Source organism: Nyctereutes procyonoides, unplaced genomic scaffold (genome assembly GCF_905146905.1).
Source record: "Nyctereutes procyonoides isolate TBG_1078 unplaced genomic scaffold, NYPRO_anot_genome, whole genome shotgun sequence".
In the NCBI taxonomy this organism is placed as follows: Eukaryota; Metazoa; Chordata; class Mammalia; order Carnivora; family Canidae; genus Nyctereutes; species Nyctereutes procyonoides.
The window spans coordinates 28,780,187-28,803,922 of record NW_026575047.1 but is presented as its reverse complement, the minus strand read 5'-3'; the positions used below and the strand labels follow the sequence as shown (position 1 = coordinate 28,803,922).

The window sequence follows — 23,736 nt, the reverse complement described above, 5'->3', positions numbered from 1 at the left end:
TTGATGAAGTCCCAATAGTTCATTTTTGCTTTTGTTTCTTTTGTTTTCGTGGATGTATCTTGCAAGAAGTTACTGTGGCCAAGTTCAAAAAGGGTGTTGCCTGTGTTCTCCTCTAGGATTTTGATGGAGTCTTGTCTCACATTTAAATCTTTCATCCATTTTGAGTTTATCTTTGTGTATGGTGCAAGAGAGTGGTCTAGTTTCATTCTTCTGCATGTGGATGTCCAGTTTTCCCAGCACCATTTATTGAAGAGACTGTCTTTCTTCCAGTGGATCGTCTTTCCTCCTTTGTCGAATATTAGTTGACCATAAAGTTCAGGGTCCATTTCTGGATTCTCTATTCTGTTCCATGTTTTTATTAGCACATTAAAATGTGCTAGCTAAAAATGAACATTTCAGGCTTGCCACGCCACACTCATCAAATCAGAATGCCTGGGATTAGATCCCAAGAATCAGCTTTTTAATAAGCACAATTAAATGTCGTAACCACTGACTTAGTGCTTCCAATCTCCGAATTGATAGGAACTCAACTCCTGTCCTCTTACTCTGTCCTGGATGGCTGGAAGGGTGATGACAGGTATCAGAATCACCAATTTCATTTCCTCTTGATTCCGATTTTGATCTGATCATTTCAGACCAGAGTGAAATGCTCTTTATTGACTGGGAGCCCTTGTGCTTGCTGCAAAGCATCTTCTTTTTTTTTTTTTTTTTTTTTGCCAATCAAGGAACAAAGAATTCATGTCACTAAACATACAGTGTTCTACTTGTTATCCATGTGGTTTTAATTAAGTTTTAACCAATTCCCTTTATCTTGTCATAGTTATTATGACCCTCCAAGTTATGTCACATTAATATGTGAAAACAGCCTCCTGGCATGTCTGGCCAAAGAACAAAGCCATTATGACCTGTCTTACTAAATTAAAATGGGGAGACCAGTCAACTTGCATTTTGTTGCCTTCTTCGATAATTTATGTTAAAGGTGAGCAAAGGTTCAAAGGAGACAACACATTGCAGCCTGTCATCCCCACCACATATACAGCAAATAAAAGTATTGCAGACTTTAAAATGTACATACATCACAAGAGAAAAGAAAAACAAGGTAGTGTATGTCAAGGAAGCAATTGGTAGCAATCAATTTGATCTGTTGCAACTCAAACTTTCAGATTTATAAAAGTCTCTATAATGACCATATTTTCCCCTAATATCAAGTTGGCACATATTATTAGACAAAGATTTTTTTTTCCAATTCATGAATTTGCTTAAGAGAAAGATTTGCAAAGGTACACAAATGAAATCCCATTTGTCTGATTGCTATTTATTGGAAACAGTGAAATTGGAAACTCACCTGGGAAAATCTGGGAATAGAGTCACTGCAGGTAGAAACTACATTTTGGGTAAAACAAGACAAGGTAGGTTGCAAAGGATAGTACATGTTCCTGCTGCTACTGAAAACAGATGCTGACTACTCTGGGTGTGTTTAATGCAAGCACTTTTGAAGCCTCTTGCTGTGCAAACTCTCAAGTTACTGCACAGGACAGGACTGCTAAGCCTCATTAAATCCTTTTGCTGATAGATATTTTGGCACTTACTCACCAAGTGGCCTGTGTGTGCAGTTTAAGAGATCCTTATTTTTTAAAATACAATTCTCATTGATTAATCTTTATATATAGCTATCATTTCTTGAGCACCTGCCATAGGCCATGCACCATGCTGAGTTCTATTCCCCACGCTAATTTAATTCAAATAGTAAGCCTAGAAGGTAAGCATTACTGTCCCTATACATGATGAAGGTACTGAGCTCACAGACATTAAGTAACTTGCTTGTCAGTAATTGAATCAGATTTGAACCTGGGTCTCTGACTTCCAAACCTATAGTACCTAGCTCATTCCAATGCACTCACAAGACCCTTGCAAGAGTGATGAGTTCCAGGCATGCTGTCAACCTCTCTGTTCTGGGTTCTCTCTAGTTTGCTTTTTCACCCTATAAGCAGGACTTTATATTCTGGTGCCTGGCCAGGGTCAGTCACAATTCCTCCCTGTTATGTCCCCATGGCTCATTTACTTTCTTTATCATAACAAAGACACATTACCCCATTTTGTTCTACACATTCAGTGTTTCTATTCACCACTTCATTGTAAGCTCCATGAGGGCAGGAGCTGGGTCTCTGTTGGTCACAACTATATCTAGTATATCTCAGGGCACATAGTAGGTGCCCAGTGAATATTGAATATACAAGTGAGTGAGTGTTGTACTAAAACCATCACTTAGTTTCTTGTCTTAGTGGAGTCTTTTCTTCTTCAGACCTGAGATTGCTCCCTTATAGTTATTACACCTTTTCTTTCTCTTCTACTGATTTGTCTTATCGGGACATGTAGTAGGTGGAGGAGCCAAGGCACAGATGCAGGTGTTTCTTATGTTAGTGTTCACATCCTTTCCTTCACCCTACACTGTGTTTAAAAGTATAAACGAGGCTTCTGGCTTTAAGTCCTATCAAACCACTGGATGGTTCTTTTGTTTCTATTTTCTATCTCTAACACTAATTTTTAACTGGCTGAGCATCATAGCCAGAAAACACCACCCTTGAATGTCCTGCTTACTCAGCTGAAAGCAGCAGCTGTTCCAATAAGCAATTTGAGGTTCAGCACCTGAGATTGGCTCCCTCTTTTAAGCAAGACTGCAAGCTCAACAGAATGTAAAAAAGCATGAAAAGGTTTCCTAGCCTGTTTCTCTTAATGTAGCAAGGAAATCAGCACAGGTTGAGGAAGGATATTTGCATTCTGGGCAAGGAGAACTGGCTCCTACATGTATAATTTCAGCTGAACTTCTTTTGATGGGGTCCTGGAATTAAGAATGATTTGTATATCAAGAGCTATAAAAAAAAGACTAAGAGATGGTTTTGTTATTATCACTATTGTCTGTCCCAAGTGGTGTACTGGTAAATGTGGCTTTCCCTTCAGCAAAGCCCTGATTTGTGGTGTTTGCCAATTTCTGTGGTGTAAATACTCCCATTGTGGCTATTTCAAACTAGCAACGTGATGTCATTAAATGCATAATAGAGAGGTACTGCACACAACCTGTTCCCATAAACTATTATAAGCACATTTCTGTTTGTTTTGATCCCATTAACTCCTACTTGGAAACAGTGGTCATTTAGGGCCTGAGCCAGGCCTGAGATCTCCCATGGGAGACAATGGTGGGTCGTGAGGCAAAGGGTCAAGCTAGTGCTTGAGGCAGACAGACAAGGCCCATGGGCTAGAGAGGACATAGGCAGACATCCCATCTGGTGGGCAGGGGGTGGGGGTGTAGAGCGAGTCAAGGTGAAGGTCTAAAACCTAAAAGTTTAGCACAAAGGCGATAGATTTAGAGTGGAAACATTGGTGACACCACTGACATCTGATTGACCTTAGATTTGTTACTGAATATCTCCATGCTTCAGTTTCTTCAGCTATAAAATAGGGATATATAATAATAATTCTTATCTTAAAGAGATTGCTGGATGATGGGTTATTATGATAGATGTAAAGTGCTTAGCATGGTGCCTGGCACAGAATAAGTACTAGATGCAGAGTCGCTATTTCAGTTCGGTGGGAATGTGGGAGAGCAGATGGGGCTTCCAGAGAAATGGCCTCAAACACTGGGAGCTGGTTGCTGCTTATCTTCATGGCCTGGCAGTAGGTCTGTATGGGTTGGCTGTACTAAAGGGTCAGGCAGGAGGTGGATTGCTCAGTGTAACTGTCGGTGAGAAAAAGAATCAAAACACTTTTTAATAATTGACGTTATATTTTTTTTGGCCTGTTTTCTAAACTGCTAAAAGAAAAAAATCTCATTCTTTTCTTTGTGACAGGTTGTGTAAAAAATCCTTAAGTCGAATCTGAGGTGGCTCAAGAAGAACCAAAAGGTGCCTTCTCACGCTGAAATCATGTCAAAGAAGAGATGAGAAACTGTATATATAGAAAGGGAGAAGAGGTGAGAGAATTATTATTACTGGAACATGAAATTTTAGCTCTGAGCTTCCTGGTCAGTAAGGGAGGAAATATGTGGATGGAACATGTTACATAGCCCTCAGCACGCAGGCCAGTTCTTCATGAGAATGTTGTCTTCTCTGTTCTATTGTTTTTGCTGTTAAATTCCAATGGATTGCTTTGGTCACACATGAAGTATCCATGGCCACCAGTCTTTTCTGATTTTCCAGAGTCTGTAAACTTGAGAAAATCAACCACTGAGAATTTATTGGGCCTTTTCTAAGAAGTGCGTTATGTCTTTCTAATGGGCCTGCACTTTCACTTCTGCTCTCGATCTTCAAACAGCAGCAAAAGTCATCTTAACATGTACATTGGACCATGCCTTGGGAGTTGAACCAAACTCTACGGTGGACCATGTCACCTTGCATAGTGTGACTCCAACGTCAGCTCTAGGCTCTGCCCTGCTTCTGCTCTGTTTCACTGCTTCCTCTCTTCTCCCTTTTGCACCTGACCTTCCCTTGGCCTGGGATGCTCCCTCCCCATTTTCACTGAGATGTCTCCTCTGCCACCCGTTGCCTTCTCAGCCTTCACAGGTGGCAATTTCTAAAGCAGATTTCATCCCTGTTTATCTCTCTCTCTCAGCTTCTTTTTTTGCTTCTCTAACTGGCATTGGAACAAGCTATATTTGGTAAGATAAGATGAGGAAATAACTTTATTTTTCACCTACCACAGCTTCAAACCTGCTTGGGAAGGATTTGCCAAGGATGATATTACAAGCAAATCCTGTGGCTTTTGTGGTAAAATTTGAGTATTAAGATCGCCTTGTTTTTAGATGAGTTAGTCCAGTCCAATGTAATGTGAAAACTTCAGTTCCTTGTCAGTTTAAGGTATTTTCCATGCTTTTAGTTTCAAGCTTGACATAAGGTCCTGTTGACCAGTATCCCACTGCCCAGGGACCAGAGGAAATAGAGGTTTGTGGTCTGATCTATTTTCCACCTTCTTCTATCTACTGCCTGCTGGACTTCCACTGGCATTTCAGCCAGACTGAGAGTGGAATAAGAGGCACAATAAAGTCTTTTTAGGTAGCTGGTGTGGTTTGCAGTTCTTTGATGGTCAAGTGTCCACTGTCAATGTAGATAAGCAATTGCTGTTTCTTCCTTGACACAAGCCCCCACTGGTGGTCTCCTTCCTGCCATTCTCATCCCAGGGTGGGGGTACCCTCTGGCTTCCCTCCTGGGAATCACTGTTCCTTCCATTCCTTCTCAGAGCTTTACCTCACACCACCTCTATCTGCTAGGGTGGTGGCACTCCACTGGGAAGTCCTCTCAAGACTGTTCAGCCCACTCTGCCCACCAGAAGCATTAGGCACCTTGTCCTGTGGCACTCCAGAGGGCCAGGTCACTCCCAAGGCAGCCGGCTTCTCCTTTTGCACTTTTTCTCTGATCTTTGTGCACCAGGATACATGAGAGCTCCCCTACTGTCATCATGTTCTGCTCTCATGCCATGGCAGCACTGGGGACCAGAAAGCCTTCTTACCACCTACCTGCAGCTTTACTCCTTAACCTCTAGGTTTCCCTCATCTGTGCAATTTGGGAGAAACAGGTGGACTATGGGTCATAGGACCAAAGACTGGTTTTAGCTGCCTCTTAGACAATCCTGAATGGTAAGTCTATACCTTTATACCTTCATTAGAATTTGCTGGGGGAGTCGAGTGGGTTTTCTTTATCACTTATTCTCTGTTTGAGGCTTTGAGAAAACATCCCAAATTCCACCTGATATTTTATTACGTTTTATGTAATTATTTATTTTTATCAGGAGCTCAGCCTAAGGAGAGAGTGCTGAGCTGCCAGGTATAGGAGTAGCTAATTAAAGGATAAAGAACCAAAGTTTAAGCAAAAGGGAAGCCTTTTGGGGAAGGTGATGGGGTCCACAAGAGGCTAAGCCAGAGCAAATGCTGCCTCCCCATATCCCATTTCCCCCCATGGAATGGCATCCTGGTGGAGGTCATGTGGGTTACCATTGGCATGGGGGTTGTCTGGTCCTAGAGGGAGCCCTTAACAAAAGGTTCCTGCAATTTTATGGATGCTGGTGGAGGGAGGGGGAGGGACTGTAGGGACAGGGAGAGGAGAGGGGGAGGGGTGGGGGGAGGGAATGGTAAACTACTGGGTACCCAGAGTGAAAAAACTTGTCTTCAAGGTTTTCCCTTTCCTTTCCCATGAGTTTGGTTTGGCAGAGGTACCTGAGGATCTTGGATAAAGAGACCTAGGAATGAAAGTGCTTGGCTAGGAAAGCAAATACATAGAGTGTGACCAGAGGGGCCAGAGTCCTTGACTACATCTCCTTCAGAGGCTGCACTGCACTGGCTGTCCCCAGGCAGGTGTGAGGAGGGCAGCTGTCCTCCATGAGGCCGCCAGGTAGGGCCTTTGGAGTTGCCTGTGGCTGGTCCTGAAAAATCACACATACTTTTTAAACCAGGAGCCAGACTCTTCAATGTTATTTATGCATTTATTATCTTTCTTCTCTGGAATGATGCTGGTTTCTCTAGTACAAAACACAGTGCCTGGAACATAGTAGGTATTGATAAGTGCTCACTGAGTAAGTGGAGGAATGCCGGGCTGGTGGGCTACAGAGAGAAGATCCCCTAGTGGCCTTCACAGAGTTACATTTGTTGAAGTCCCAGTGTCTCCTCTGGCAGCTCATGCTTAACCTCCAAGAGTCATTTATTACTATTAGAGGAAAGAAAACTGACTCTGATGGGGGGCACAGGGGAGGCTTCAAAGGCAGGGCATGGCTTGAATTAGTGGGTCGGTTATGGATGGGATTTGGAGAGGGGAACTCAGGAAAACGCCATTTGGCTCATAAACTTGACGTCAGACTCGCCCACACTTACTAGAGCCATCTGTCTTGATATCTCCCACTTCCCCAGCGGAACACTTAGAGCATGCAAATATCTGCTGGCAGCACGCTGCTCCCCACCAGCACCAAACAGGGAGGGAAAAGAGAGGGTGGTATTTTGGGACTCAGATCCTGAATCTCATTTAGTCCACTCTTTTTTCTGGCGTGGACATTTCATTTCCTTGGGCTGTAGATCAGTGCTTGTATTTTTTTTTTCCTCCAAATCATTTTTACTCTCTTTCATCCTCTGTCACTGCTTCATGCTTCTACTGGATTTTAAGCTTCTGTTTATTGAATGGGGATGAGCGCACATTTGGGTTTGTACAAATGCACAAAGAAAGGAGATTTGCAAATGCGTGACAGTCGTCATTGTATTCTAGGAAACTTTGATCCACACAACCTATGAACCTTAACCCTCCCGTCCTTGACTGTGGGGGTGGTGAGTGCGCATTGTTCCCTAAGCATTTAGTCATTTGAAGAAAAATCAAGCAAAACCCCAGGATCATAGAATCCTGGTGTCAGAGAACTTTTAAATTCTACCATATGTTAAAGGCAAAATTTATCTCTTGGGTAGAAAGGAAAATGCTTTGGTAGGCCTTTCAGTTGAAGAAAGCAAACCCCCTCCTACCATCTCCCACCCACCCTAGGAGTTGCCATTGGATGGGTAAGGATGAGATCAGTAGACACTGGAATACACTTATATGGTAAAACACGACAGATTTTTTTAGTATCAAATTGCAGACAAGACAAGAAGTTGTCAGGGGCCCAGGAACCTCAAGTAGGGCCAGTGGAGGAAACCAAGAGATGCTGCTGGCTGCTGACACACAGGGAGGAGCCACAAACTGTATATTTCTAGGGTTTGGTATCTGACTTCTAATTTGAAGTTGTTTTCTGCTCTATGCTCCAAATATCTTCTGCTACTCTCAAAAATGTCAGTAAAAATCTGCTCCACACAATTGTCTTGTGTTAGGGACACCCTGAGGAGTAAATGCAGAGTGGAATTCTGTAAGTCAGAGGGTCCAGGTGGTATGGGCAATAATGACACAGGCTTTGGGGTGAGCTGACTCAGAAGCAGACAGGAAGGAAGGAAGAAGAAATCTGCAGGGATGCTTCATCTGTAGGAGGAAGGTGGCCATTGAAGGACTAAGAAGAACCTGATTTTGACTTTACCTTGTCTGTGAATTCCATCTTTCAAACATCCATACACTTGATGAAATGCTTTCTTGATTGTCATCCAAATCATTGATACAGAGCAGCAACAGACCTGAAGAGGATGCCGTTTCTTGGGGTTGCAGTATCAGAAGCCACCTTTGGAGACCTACAGCCATGTGCCAATTGGAATCCTTGGGTCTCCTAGTTACAAACTATCCACTCTGTGTCTTCACCAGGCCACACTTCTCCAGAAGGACATTTTGATATATCTTTTCCGATGTATCTGGAAACCAGAAAGTCCAGGTCTGACGAGTTTTCTATACTTTCTAAATTAGGAACCACATTTGAAATGGGAATAGATCGATCAGATATGATTGATTTATCATAAACATGCTACATCCCTTTGGCTGTTTTTGATGTTCTGAATGGTCGCAAACCTGGTATCTAATAGACTTCTCCTCTGTCAGGGCTGGACGTGACTGCAGTGATGGATCATCTAATCCCACAGCCTCATTTTGTAGAAGGCCCTGAACTTCTACTTGGCTAAGGTCATATGGCTGGTAAAATGTAGGGAATTGAATTGAATTTGTAATAAACATATCCTTCCCCAGTTTTCTTCTACATGCTTTTTGGGGGTAGAAGATGTGAATGTACTCTGTAGCTCAACTGCAGTCTTTTTATGTTAGCTTCTGAAATGTGCATGTACTGTTATTCCAAACAGAAACTAAACTCTTCTAAGGACAGGTACTTCTATTATTTGTACCAGAGGCCAAGGGTGCTGCTGACCATCCCATAATGCACAGAACTGTGCTCTGCAGCAAAGAATTATCCAGCCTCAAACTCCTCTAAGAACAGGTCTATTATCATTTGTATTGTGTTCCCTCTTTGTATCCTGTATTAAAGAACTTTGCAGAAAACATTCAGTTCTGTGTACCTATATTCAACTGAAGTTATTTAAGATTTTGCTTCCAAGCAATTGTAATTCTTCAGTTCTACAATGATGAACTAGGTCATTTCAGACTGATGTTTGGACTGAGAACTAGAAAAGCAAACAAATACCTATAAGAAGGTCCTGGAGAAGTTCATAGGGAGGGGGAACCTGTGGGTCCAAGCTCTGTGATAGGAGGGCCAGGAGAGGTGAGCTCCCTGTTGAGAACAGCTTTCTCCCTCATCCTGAAGGAACAGCAAAGGGGCAGAGAAGTGAGTGGGCTTTGGCAGTCTCAGGGACTGGGGACTTTTGGTGGAGATCCTAAAGGGCTACGTTCTAGGAAATGGTTCTCAATGGGGGTAACTTTTCTTCTTCAGGGGACACCAGATGTCTGGAAACATTGCTGGTTGTCACAACTGTGAGAATACTACTAGCTTCTAGTGAGTAGACTGCATGGTCAGCTCCCACAACAAAGAATGATCTGGTCTAAAATGTCAATAATGCTGAGGTTGGGAAGTCCCAGTAAGAAACCCTTACTAGGAGTGGAAAAGAACTGGAAAAAACCATCCCTCATAAAGACTGAAGCCCAGCTGAATCTCTGAAATCTCTGGTTGGATTTTCAGCGTAGGTTCCTGACAGAAGCCAACATGAATCTTCCCTGGAGGAGAATAATACTACCAAGAGTCTCAAATATACACCAGCAACTGAACGTAAGGTGGGGAGGAAGGGCAAGGGACAGAAACCAAAGTCAAGGTGTCTACGTTGGGAATCCCTGGGTGGCTCGGCAGTTTAGCACCTGCCTTCAGCCCAGGGCATGATCCTGGAGTCCTGGGATCAAGTCCCACATCGAGGTTCCTGCATGGAGCCTGCTTCTCCCTCTGCTTCTCCCTCTGCCTGTGTCTCTGCCTCTCTCTCTCTCTCTCTGTATCTCTCATGAATAAATAAATATAATCTTTAAAAAAAAGGGGGGGTCTACGTCCTGGCATTGTCCAATGGTGAAATGTTCATTTAACTAGACTTTAATTAGTTAAGGATGTGTGTGGTAGTCTTTAGAGTAACCACTGAAAGAATTATATAAACCATTCTTTATATAATTTATTATATATATAATTATAATATATAATATATAATAGGTATATTATAAATTATATGCATAAGATATATATTATAAATTATGTATGCAAATTATATATACTTAAAGAATATGTTATAAATTGTATATATAAAATATATTTAATAAAGAAGGAAATTGAGTATTTAATATATCCAGAAAAGTAGCCAGAACTCAAAAAATAGAAAAGAAATAATATGTAGAATCAAGCCCAAGTATATCAGTAATACATTAAGTGAAATCTACTATTCCCACTAGAATGCAAAGATAATCAAAGTGAGTGAAAGAAATAAAAGAACTGTGATTTTTTTTCAAGCTTCCTGACTCTGAACAGCAAACTGCCACAGAAGAATAATATTTATAATGGCTAACGTTATACTGACTGATTTCTGTTTAAACCCTTTACATGTCATCTAACCTTCAAGGTTGGTCCTATTACTTTCATGTCTTTATAGTAGAAAAAACATACTTGCTCAGTGTCACATGGTTAGTATGTGACAGAATGAAGATTTATTTTACTTTATTTTTTACAAAGATTTGTATATATTTATTTACTTTAGGAAGAGAGAGAGAGAGCAGGGGAAGGGCAAAGGCAGAGGGGGGAGGGAGAGGGAGAGAATCTGAAGCAGACTCCGTGCTGAATGAAAGCCTAACATGGGGCTTGATCTCAAGACCCTGAGATCATGACCTGAGCCAAAACCAAGAGTCAGATGTTTAACCAACTGAGCCACCCAGGTATCCCCAGAATGAGGATTTAAATCAGGCTCTTTGGACTTGTGTTCTTATCAACATTGTTAAATCAATTGAGATGTTAGTTAAAGGACAATCTTTTTTTTTTTTATGGCATTTCTGAGAGAGTTTCAACTGATGGTATTTTGTCGCACAAGTAACTAAATGATATTTTTCATGACACATTCCCTTATTATTTTGTTCAGATAATATAACAACCCTCACTATTTTCTTTTCTTTCTCTTTTTTAAAAACACAGTTATATTGCATTTTATTTTGCTCACAAGTCTACAGGCCACCTGCGTTTCTATGGCTCTGGGAGGGGCTTAGCTGATCTTGGTTGGACTCACTTCTTGGGTCTGCAGTCACAGGAAGCTTATTAGTCAGGCGTTGTTTGGTTTAGCATGGCATCAGGATATGTCTTGTCTGGTTCATGTAGCTTTCCAGTCGAGCAGACAATTCCAGCCTTATTCTTGTAAAGCAGGCTGGAATTTAAGAGAGTGAGTAGAAGCACCCAAGGCCTTGGGGCCCAGAATGGGCTCATCTTCATTTCTGCAGCATTTCATTGGCCAAAGTAAGTCTCAAGGCCAGCCTAGGTTCAAGCATGGGGAAGCAAAGTCTACCTCCTTAGACAAAGTGCTAAAATGTCACATTGCCAGGAGCATGTTTACATGTAGGTGTGAAAAATCAAGGTCTTTAGGGCAACCAGTCTACTACATCAGCATCCTGGCAGAAGTGATTGGCTCTGTGACTACTAAATCAAAGGAACTCGGGTAACAGCAATGTGGTAAACTGGGAGGATGACAATGCTTGTTAAGTGGTAGCAAAGCAGTTGGCAGATTTTTTTTCTTGTGGTATCTTGGTCCCTATGCTCCTTTTGGGCCCATTTTCATAGAGGACACTTTGGTTACAGACAATAGAAATGAACTCTTCTTGCCTGAAGCATAAAGAAAATTTACTTCAAGGACATGAGGGGATATATGGAATTGACTAGAAGTTTGGAGAAGCAGGATCAGGAATGAAAGCACTTCTGGAGGAAGTTGGGGTGTAGAAGTGGCAAGAATAACAAAACAGTGGTATTTGGAAATTGCACTGGGATACTGCATTTCAACCATTTGCATTTCAGGGGTCACTTTATTCAAAGTTCAAATTTCAACAAGACAGCATCTAATCACATTCCCTCCCCATGGTTAGGGGATTGCAGGACACTCCAAGTGACATTCCCACCAGGTATAGTCAATGGAAAAGTAATACCCAAAAGATGATATGGACACAATTATCAGAGGAAGGCAACACAGATGTTGGGCAGCCAAGAATAGCATAGATCCACTACATCCTTTTAAAAAGAATTCCAAGTAGCTGTACTATGAGTAATTTTTCAGGAAAGACATTTAAAAATGGAAGAGTACATATATAGGGACAGAAGAACTGGGAAGAATTATAATAAGGTATAAGTAATTTTCTGTGAGTTGTGGGATTTGGGTTAGTTCCTTTTTTCTTTTCTTTTTTTTTCCTACAGTGTGTATTTGTTACTTTTTAAATAAAAAAATAAACTTTATCCTTTAAGATGAATAGAATGAGGAAGGGAGTCCCTTCTGATGGTCTGAGGACATAATCACTAGCTACTCTATATTAAAATAGGAGCATATGTTTCCCCTAAAATGAAACAGCCAACTTATACATTAAACTCTAAACAGAAACAAACAAACAAAAAGACCAAAAAAACCCAACGTCAAAAGAACTCCCAATTTGGAAAAGACTTTGCTTGTAGGTTGGGTGTAGAAGGAAGCGATTTCCCTCCATTTTTCTGGCTGGCAGTTCTTTTGGGCTTTGGTATTTGTTTCACCAATAAGGTGTTTGAATATTCCTCCTCCGCAAAGGGGCTGTGCTGGTATGAGATGCTATTGAAGACTCTGGTCTGCCCAGACAGGTCTCTGCGAATGGGACCTGTGGGGGGAGAGGATCCTTTTTTTTTCTGGGTTGGAAAAAAGAAAAAATATAAAGCCTTTGCCCTGCAGGGATGATAGAACACAGTCTTTCCTAATCAGAGGGTCACTCACCTCTGCGCTGTGTTGGGAAGAATCATCACCTAATTCCAAGCCTCAGGCTGGGTCATCAGACACACTGTCTTCTCCCGGCCTTCTCCTAGCTTCTCCTACCAGTTTTCGTGATCCAATTTCTCTGCTCCCTCAGACCAGCTGAAAAGGAGGTTATGAGCTCTCTCCATCATTCGTCACTCTCCTAGGCCCTTCCTCCTTGGCAGTTTTCCCATTTGGGGTCTTTTTTCTCTTCCTCTCACTGTTTCTCCTCCTCTCCCCCACAACCTCTGTATCTCTGGGGGACTTCTGTCTGTGCCTCTGGGCCTTCTTCTTTCTGTTTAGCTCCCAGAACCCATTCTGGGATTCTATTTTCGTCCATCCATCCATCCAACTGATCACGGTTGAAACCAGGAGTGCAATCAGTCCAAGCCGCCGGAGGCATCGGCTCTGGTTCTGCCCCACGTTGCTTTGTTTGTGGGCTATTTTCTGTTTCCCATCATGCTCTAGGAGAACTGCCTGTCAGTGTTGGGATTGTGCTTTTCGTCCTCCTGCCAGCGGGCCCCGCTTAGGAAACTGAGATTAGAAAAGATGGGACGTTTCAGAAAAAGGAGTCTGTGCTATCTCGGCATTTCCTTTTCCAATAGCAGATTTCTTATGCTTTGATAATTCCAGAGTGAGAACACAAATTGTTAAGTGGGTTGAGGGGGAGGGTTCTAGTCAGAGATAACGCTTTCTCCCTTGAGTCTCTTGGGGCTCTCTGTACCCTGCTCCTGGCTCTCATCACTCGGTGCTGATATGGTGTCTGTACACCAGCGCCTTTCACCCCAGCCAGGCGGCTCCTAGAGCCCAGGCTCTGCCTCCCAGGCTCTTGTGCCCAGTAAGTGATCAACACGTATGTGGATTCAAGATCTTTTTCTCCTCCGCGAGATTGGTCTTCAAGCCCAGCCACCCACTGAAAATGTCCTGACAGCCAATGTGGTTGCAACTGATTCCACCTGAGAAGACAACGATGGGGTGGGTGATGGGGGCCAGGGAAGGAAGAGGCCTAGGCTGGAAGAAGGAGGGCAGCACAGGGCCCCAGAGGGCAGCACTGGAGTTAACGCTGCTAAAGTAGAAGGAGTAAAGGAGCCCATTAGTCCTTCCATCTCAGAGGACCGGATTGATCCTTTCAAATTTCTCCACGTTCAGGGATAATAAAAATGTTAATAGCAGCTAATAGTTGATGCTAATACTACCATGCAGGAACTGTTCTAAAAGCTTTGCATTTTCTCACTCCTTTTGTCCTCAGAGCAAGCCTAAAACATGCATTCTGTTCTTGCCATTCCTATTTTACAGGTGAGGCAGTGGAAGCTGAGAAGTTGGGCCGTGGTCGCATGGCTAGTAAACACAGCACACGGAAATTGTGAGTCCAAGTAGGTGGCTCCAGAGCTTGGTCTTGTAACCACTGCACTCCTGGTGATTCCCAAATGTTTGTCTCTAGGACCCATTTATCTCCCGAGGGTCCACTAAGTGCAGCCTTCCTGGGATGACTAGAGACCCGGACACTTGGTCCTGTCTCTATGTTCCCCATGCTCATGTAGAACTCCAAGGATGACACTGCAAAAAGGCCTGGGGAGCTGGGGCAGTGGGGGCAGGGGGGAGAAGAAGGAATGGGGAGGTCCCTCACACAAGCCTGCTTTTCCTCCTCCCCTACCTCCTGTGTTTTCTCTCTCAGCTAGCAGCACCTCATTCCAACTAGTGTAGGCACCCAGGAGGCTATGAGTTTTCTTGTGCTTCCTGTGTGCTCACTTCTTGTGTCACCATGACTTGCTCCTCTGGCCTCTTCATGCTTCTCACATCCTCCTGTAACAAGGACTACGAGTGCCACTTTTGGGTCCCTTCAGCACTCTCTGGGGCCGCAGTAGCAGTAGCCTAAGGGGTATCTCCACCAACTAGGGCAGCATCTAACCCACACGGGTTACAACACAGACTGCTGCACCCCTGCCCAGATTCCCACTTACTGGGTCTGGAGCATGGCCTGGGAACTTGCCTAATGCCACATCACATGCCTACGTCATTCACTTCACTTCATCTCATCATGTGGGCATTTTGTCATCTCATAATCATCATGAGAAGACAAAAAGGGTTAGATGCAATATGGTATTTTGAAAGAGACTGCATTCATATAAATTTTATTACAATATATTATTATAATTATTCTATTTTATTATTAGTCATTGTTAATGTCTTATTGTTCCTTATTATAAATTAAACATTAACATAAATCAGTATGTGAAGGAAAAATCATAGTTTATACATAGGGTTTAATGCTATCCATAATTTCAGGCATCCCTAGGGATCCTGGAATGCATCCTCTTCACATAAGGGGTGACTGCTGTATGTGGGAGCTATTGTTATTGTAGGGTCAGAGCTAATGTCTGCAGAGGTCCTGTTGGTGGCAGGGTCTGACTTCTCTGTAGGTTAATCCCTGAGAGTCTGTGCATGGCCTGGCTGCTGCTAGTCACTCCCACAGACAGAGCTTGCTCCTTGGTCTCACTCTCCTTCCTGCCCAGACGGGGCTGGCCCCTCTTTTTCCCTGGCCTTTTGCCCTCTGGATCTAACTTCTTTAGAAGTGCATGGGATCATGTGAGACATGAAATTCCAGTATTGCAGTGGGCAGCTTCCTTCAGGGGATTCCTACTAACAATGCTATTGATCCACTAGGAATCTTGGCTGGATAGGATCTGCATCTCTAGTCTCTGCAGCTGGTGTCCCAGCCATTTTAGGGGGAAACTTACTGCCAATTGCCCAAGTGATTATTACTGTCACTGTCTGTGTGCTCTTTTGCTGCCAAACCAGTGGGAGAAGGGCTTGCAGAGCTAAGAGAAAGAACTCACCTTGTTTTCAAAGAAACTGCAGTTGCAGGGTTGTTTCCCAATTTTCTCTTATGTGAAAATTCAGGTAAATATGCCACACTTTAAAATGAAAGTCAAATATCCAAAAAAAACCCTGGATGTCTTCAATGATTAAATCCTCCACCCCCACTCCAAGCCAGTGGACAACTGCTTGGGTGTCCTGGGAGGCTCCTATTCCCTCTTTATTGGAATAGGAACTTTGGAGTACATGAACTCTGAGGACTTGTCCTTAGAAGTCCTGAATCCTGTCATTATGGGAATTTTGGCTGTTCCTAATTAACCTTGACCTTGTTCTCTCTGTAGCCTCAGGCTAAGCCTGCCTGCACAGGGAGTTTAAAAAACCCGCAAGATATATTACAGCTGGGGAAGAAGGAGAGGAGTCTGGCTCTTAGGAAAATCAATTTGGATTCAGCAAATATTTGTTGAACTCCCTACTATATGCCATTTCCTGTGCTAAGTTCACCTACAGATACACAGATTCTTCAGTAAGGCCTGTCATACATCAAGATGGCCCTGTAAATAAGTAAATAAGTAAAGCAATTAGATAGACAACTGGACTCTATTTGTCCACATGACCCTCCAGAACCAGTTGCTTTCTTTGCTATATTTAAGTTGAATTTGCATATTTGATTTAGTTTCTTGGGTCTTTGGTTTACTCTGATCTCACAATTTAAACATTTGCTTTTAGACTGAAGACATTTCACAAGATGGTCTCTTATTTAAATATCTTAATATGACCTAAGGAAGAGGCCCAAATAACAGAAACCAGAATCTAGCCACAGGGCCTCAGGCCAAGTCCATTGTAAAAGCCGGTTGTACGTATGACTTTCTGCAGCGCAGGGGATATCCCTGGGGATAGAGATGAGATCCTGTACTCTCTGGTGGATCGTTGCTGGGCAGAAGGTCAATGCTCAGTAACATCTGCTGAATTTGGGATCTTTCTTTTCTACCTAGAGCATCTCCTGGAGAATATAACAGTGAGAGGTCAGATGTTCCTCACCCACTTCTCAGATCTAAGGGCACCACCTTCCTCCCTCCCTCCCGGTTCTATACAGCAGCCTTGCTGCCCTTCCCACTGTGGGTTTGGAGGGAGCAGCTGCCCTTGTCTCCACCCTCTGTTTGTGTGCTAGGCATCTGTTCCATGTCTCTGCCTTTTAAAACATAAACATTTAGAGTTAGAAGAAAGATCATAAGCTTGGAATTCTTGTTCGCAACTTTTGGGCTCTCATGGTGGTGGACCACAGCAATTTAGAAGTGAGTTACTTAGTAGAATTTAACCTTGACAGATGATGACTGTTTGGGCTGTTATTTAATGTTATTAAATATTGCCCCAATTTAACAGAGGAGCCTCTTTTCCCAACCTTATCCTATCATCACTCTCAATGTCCTCTGGGGAGGGTAAAGGGAAAAGTGGTTTATAGTGAACATGATGTTTTATGTTGTAGACTATGGTACATAGTAGGCACTTAACTATGTTAATTCTCCTCTCTAGATAAAATGGCATTATCCTGAAATATGGTCTTTCTATAATGTTTCTGAAACAGAGGTTCTAATCTTAGTTCATGAGCATGGATGGAAAAGGACTGCACCATTATTTTCATTTATTGCTAACTGATTTTTAGGATGTCTTTCAGTGATGAGTGGGAATAACACACCAGATTACTATCAAGCAACACTTGTGACATTGTCTTTAGAAATATTTTGATATTCGGTTGTAATTGTGGCAGATATCCTGAAATATCATTTATACTTATTATTCATTATACTTATTTACTATTACTTCTTATTAGGCCCACCATTTATTTCAGGCATCAATAAAGAAGCACATACATTACTTAATCTCAAATTTATGTTTTTAAATATTTTGTTAACTATATTTCAATATAAGGTGCTTCTTTTATAAGTTCATGCATTTTTTAATATATATTAAAGAACATTATTCTGAGAAGGGCTCCATAGGATTCACCAGACAGCCTTAATCTCAGCACAAAGATTAAGGACTTGTTTTCCAATGATATTCTCTGGTCTTTAAATAGCTTGTATGTTTTTTGTTCTATCTTTTCCTCCTTAATGTTGCTTAGGATACTTAAATACCTCCTTCTCTTTCTTGATCTCCCCCAACCTCTCCCTCTTGGTGTGTGCACATTGAAGCTTCAGGGAATAGAGAAAAATGACCGTTACCTAACTATATCTACTATTAACATCTTGGTAAACTCTGAGAAATATTTATTTTTATGCACAAAATTTTATTTTTAAATGCATTTGTAATTAAATGGTTAATCTCAAATTTGTAACATACTTCATCCATTTTTTTTAAACTAGTGAAATATCCTATGTCATCTTAGCTTGAGCTTGCCTCCCCCTACCCTCGCCCTGTTAACAAGGTTAAGGATTATACCATTGCTTATTTGTTCTAAATTGTAGCTGACTTTTATTTGCTTTTTGAAAGTAGGTAAATATGCTGCCCTTGGAACGTATTTGGCTTCCTTTGGATCCATCCATTTTTGATTCATATGTATTTTTGGTTCTTGCCTATTTAACACTACTTCTAGTCATATCTTCATTGTTCTAATAGGATACACTTTGGGAGAATTATAGCAGGAAATTTAAAACCCTAACAGTTTAATGGTGGAGTCATTAGTTCTTAAAATACATTGTCTGATTCTCTCTCTCAGATAAGTAGGCTCTAGTGCTCTGATGTTGTGGGAACTTAGGTCAGTCATTGGGGGGATATAAGGCATCTCTCCTCTGAAACTGTACTGTATGGAGGTTAGGGGTAGAGGTAGAAGGCAGCATTTCAGAGAGATGACAAATCAAAGCCAGATAAACCATTGGCATGAATGGCCAATCCCCAAGAAGCTAAGCTAAGAGTGGAAAATTCGTATGCTTTTGAATTCAAAGACTTTCACTTAGATCCATTTACTCACTTAGTGACCTGAGAGGGCCAAACTTTAGAAAGCTCAATTTTTCCCATCTATAAAAATAGAACAGGGAGGAGAGGCAAGATGGCGGAAGAGCAGGGTCCCCAAATCACCTGTCCCCACCAAATTACCTAGATAACCTTCAAACCATCCTGAAAATCTACGAATTCGGCTTGAGATGTAAAGAGAGACCAGCTGGAACGCTACAGGGAGAAGAGTTCGCGCTTCTATCAAGGTAGGAAGACGGGGAAAAAGAAATAAAGGAACAAAAGGCCTCCGAGGGGGAGGGGCCCCGCGAGGAGCCGGGCTGAGGCCGGGGCGAGTGTCCCCAGGACAGGAGAGCCCCGTCCCGGAGGAGCAGGAGCTGCACCAACCTTCCCGGGCGGAAAGGGGCTCGCAGGGAGTTAGAGCAGGACCCAGGAGGGCGGGGATGCCCTCGGGCTCCCGGGGACACTAACAGACACCTGCGAGCCCAGGGAGAGTGCGCCGAGCTCCCTAAGGGCTGCAGCGCACGGCGGACCCGGAGCAGCTCGGAGGGGCTCGGGCGGCGGCTCCAGGGAGGGAGCTGCGGGGCGGGAGCGCGAATCCACCAGCGCAGGCCCCGGAGCACAGGGCGCCGGGACACAGCCCAGGATCCGGCCTCCCCCGGGACAGGCAGAGGCCGGGAGGGCCCAGGACAGCGAGGACGCTCCTGCCCCGAGCTGAGCAGATCAGCGGCCCCGCCCCGGAGCCTCCAGGTCCTGCGGAGACGGAGAGCCCCGTGGTGACTGCGGAGGCTGAATCCAGGCTTCCAGAGTTGCCATAGCCACTGCGGCTGTTCCTCCTGGGGCCCGACGGGGTAAACAACGCCCACTGAGCCCCGCAGCAGGCAGGGGCAGAGCAGCTCCCCAAAGTGCTAACACCTGAAAATCAGCGCAACAGGCCCCTCCCCCAGAAGACCAGCTAGACGGACCAGTGATACTCCCCCGTGTTCCAATACAACTTGTTTTTGGCCACTCTGCACTGAGCAAAATGACTAGAAGGAAAACCTCACCTCAAAAGAAAGAATCAGAAACAGTCCTCTCTCCCACAGAGTTACAAAATCTGGATTACACTTCAATGTCAGAAAGCCAATTCAGAAGCACCATTATACAGCTACTGGTGGCTCTAGAAAAAAGCATTAAGGCCTCACGAGACTTCATGACTGCAGAATTTAGATCCAATCAGGCAGAAATTAAAAATCAATTGAATGAGATGCAATCCAAACTAGAAGTCCTAACGACGAGGGTTAACGAGGTGGAAGAACGAGTGAGTGACATAGAAGACAAGTTAATGGCAAAGAGGGAAACTGAGGAAAAAAGAGATAAACAATTAAAGAACCATGAAGACAGATTAAGGGAAATAAATGACACTCTAAGGAAGAAAAACCTACATTTAATTGGGGTTCCCGAGGGCGCCGAAAGGGACAGAGGGCCAGAATATGTATTTGAACAAATCCTAGCTGAAAACTTTCCCAATCTGGGAAGGGAAACAGGCATTCAGATCCAGGAAATAGAGAGATCCCCCCTAAAATCAATAAAAACCGTTCAACACCTCGACATTTAATAGTGAAGCTTGCAAATTCCAAAGATAAAGAGAAGATCCTTAAAGCAGCAAGAGACAAGAAGTCCCTGACTTTCATGGGGAGGAATATTAGGGTAACAGCAGACCTCTCCACAGAGACGTGGCAGGCCAGAAAGGGCTGGCAGGATATATTCAGGGTCCTAAATGAGAAAAACATGCAACCGAGAATACTCTATCCAGCAAGGCTCTCATTCAAAATGGAAGGAGAGATAAAGAGCTTCCAAGACAGGCAGGAACTGAAAGAATATGTGACCTCCAAACCAGCTCTGCAAGAAATTTTAAGGGGGACTCTTAAAATTCCCCTTTAAGAAGAAGTTCAGTGGAACAATCCACAAAAACAAGGACTAAATAGATATCATGATGACACTAAACTCATATCTGTCAATAGTAACTCTGAACGTGAATGGGCTTAATGACCCCATCAAAAGGCGCAGGGTTTCAGACTGGATAAAAAAGCAGGACCCATCTATTTGCTGTCTACAAGAGACTCATTTTAGACAGAAGGACACCTACAACCTGAAAATAAAAGGTTGGAGAACCATTTACCATTCAAATGGTTCTCAAAATATACCCTAAAAACTATAGAACACTTCTGAAAGAAATTGAGGAAGACACAAAGAGATGGAAAAATATTCCATGCTCATGGATTGGCAGAATTAATATTGTGAAAATGTCAATGCTACCCAGGGCAATTTACACGTATAATGCAATCCCTATCAAAATACCATGGACTTTCTTCAGAGACTTAGAACAAGTTATTTTAAGATTTGTGTGGAATCAGAAAAGACCCCGAACAGCCAGGGGAATTTTAAAAAAGAAAACCATATCTGGGGGCATCACAATGCCAGATTTCAGGTTGTACTACAAAGCTGTGGTCATCAAGACAGTGTGGTACTGGCACAAAAACAGACACATAGATCAATGGAACAGAATAGAGAACCCAGAAGTGGACCCTGAACTTTATGGTCAACTAATATACGATAAAGGAGGAAAGACGATCCACTGGAAGAAAGACAGCCTCTTCAATAAATGGTGCTGGGAAAATTGGACATCCACATGCAGAAGAATGAAACTGGACCACTCTCTTGCACCATACACAAAGATAAACTCAAAATAGATGAAAGATCTAAATGTGAGACAAGATTCCATCAAAATCCCAGAGAAGAACTCAGGCAACACCCTTTTTGAACTTGGCCACAGTAACCGGAGAAGGACAAACAGTGTATGTTCTCATTCATTTGGGGAATATGAATAATAGTGAAAGGGAATATAAGGGAAGGGAGAAGAAATGTGTGAGAAATATCAGAAAGGGAGACAAAACATAAAGACTTCTAACTCTGGGAAATGAACTAAGGGTGGTGGAGGGGGAGGAGGGCGGGGGGTGGGGGTGAATGGGTGACGGGCACTGAGGGGGACACTTGACGGGATGAGCACTGGGTGTTATTCTGTATGTTGGTAAATTGAACACCAATAAAATTAAAAAAAAAATAGAACAATGTTAACACCCATCTTCCTGAGCTAGTTGTGTGGATCAAATGGAATAATAAGTGCTCGCTTCGGCAGTACATATACTGAAATCAAATGGAATAATATATATAAAAGTAATGTGTTGGTGTTATTTTGTGATTATTACTGGTTGATATACCAAAAAAAATGTGGTGGATGTTTGGATGAGATACTACAAACTATTTAAATAATCCTCTTTTCCATGAAGACTTCCAAATCTTCCCCGTGGTTAGTTGTTCCTTGTCTTCTTTGTCTTCAAACTACTCTGTTCATGTCACTGTGGTAGCACTTTCTCTATATTGTCATTTCTTACCCATATCTTTCTCTCTCCACCAGACTCTGAGAATAGGCACGTGTGTCATCTATTGTTTTGACCTTAGCACCTAGCACAGTCCCTGGCACATAATAAGTCCTCAATAAGTCAATAAGTAAAGAGACAAAGTAAAGTTGTAACAGTTTACAACCTGGCAGAGAAGAGAAGTTGTATACAGATGCCACTCCAGGCGAGTGGGTGACAGTTATGGAGACTAATGGCATGGCAGGGCTGAGCAAAGACAGACTGCTTAATGCTGTAGAGAGAGTTCAGGGAAGACATCTTGGAGGAGGCAGATTTTGGGCTACACCTTGAATGCCATTTGCGTATCAACTGTGCTATAACAAATATATATATATAGATATAATGTTTGCATATATTTTCATAGAAGTCTCAAAACTCATTTAAATTCAATGTGTGTAATATTCAACATGTGTGGCTTTGCCTGGTTAAATAAGTCCAAAGGGGGTATTAGAATTGCTATATGGTATTAAGAGAAAACACACAAAGGAAGTTCCTTGTTGTTTCATATATCCAATCATTGAAAACCCAACTGTACATATTAACATGGGGAAAAAAAAACAAACCAACAAACCCAAACTCTGTTAATTAGGATAATGGCTAACCTGCTGTAACAAAGATACCCTAAATACTATGATTTAAGGAAGATTAGTTTATTGTACTCTAATGAAACATCCCTGAGGTGAGCAACTGAGGCTGGTGGGCTGCTCTGCTTCATGGAGCCATTCATGGACCCAGGTTCCTTTTTTCATGTTATTACTGTGCATTTCTTAAGGCTTTGTCCTCATTGTGTGATCGCTCTGTGATACTGATCATAGGAAAGGAAATAGAAGCTCTTCAGGGCCAGTGGCTTGACAATGATGCAGAAGTTCCACAAGCCATTCATATCCAATAGTTGTACACTTAGCATGCGTAACTAAGCTGTAAGGGAGCCTGGGAAATGTAAGCATAACCTACATTACCCCATCTTTAATTCCATTCCTATGGAAGAAGGGATATGTGGATTCTCATGGATAACCATTACTGTTTGCCAAAGGAAGACTACATACAACCTGATCAGCCATTTACAAGCATATATAGGGAATTTTAGCAAACATTTAATCAGTCTTTCATTGCAGGCCTAAACAATACATAGGTATCAAACCATCCAGAATCCACAAGGTGGTAGAGGTTCTGGTGGCTTCTCTAGTCCGCTTCTAGCTGGAGGATTTAGCTGGGTTCTCTTAGGACCTACCCAGAACTTCTTCCTTTCCCCCTCTTTCTTTACATGAGCCCTTGGCCATCTTCATCCAATGCTCCTTTCTCCCATTATCTTGCCTTATATTTGTGTCATTCCCTGCTTCACATGGTCCCACTGCTGGGAAAGGGCATGGGGCAGAGCAAGGGTTTCATATGCTGCCATTAGAGAAGGGGAAAGAAAAAGAGGTCCTCACCAAGGCCTGGCTTGAGGGACTCAAGGACATTTAACCTCTTGTACTGTGAGAAAGCGTATTCCTGCTGGCTGATACTCTTAAAGAATCTGTGAGCCTTTATTCTCTCTGCATTACAAAGCACAGTCCTTTCTTATAGACAGTACCAGAGAGAAGGTGATAGAAAGAGGAGAGAAATGCCCACTCTACCACAATGGAAAGAACTGATGAATGAATGAGTGAGTAAGTGAGT

The 23,736-nt window shown here is 42.7% G+C and overlaps 1 long non-coding RNA gene across 1 annotated transcript in view; it reads left to right on the top strand.

Moving 5' to 3' along the window:
* The window catches only part of LOC129510553 (uncharacterized), a 59,834-nt gene that overhangs the window by 20,688 nt on the left and 15,410 nt on the right, over positions 1-23,736 (top strand). The window contains exons 3-4 of the long non-coding RNA XR_008664613.1: positions 3,846-3,967; positions 14,153-14,229. This is a non-coding gene — a long non-coding RNA (uncharacterized LOC129510553). The remainder of the gene's footprint in view (positions 1-3,845; positions 3,968-14,152; positions 14,230-23,736) is intronic.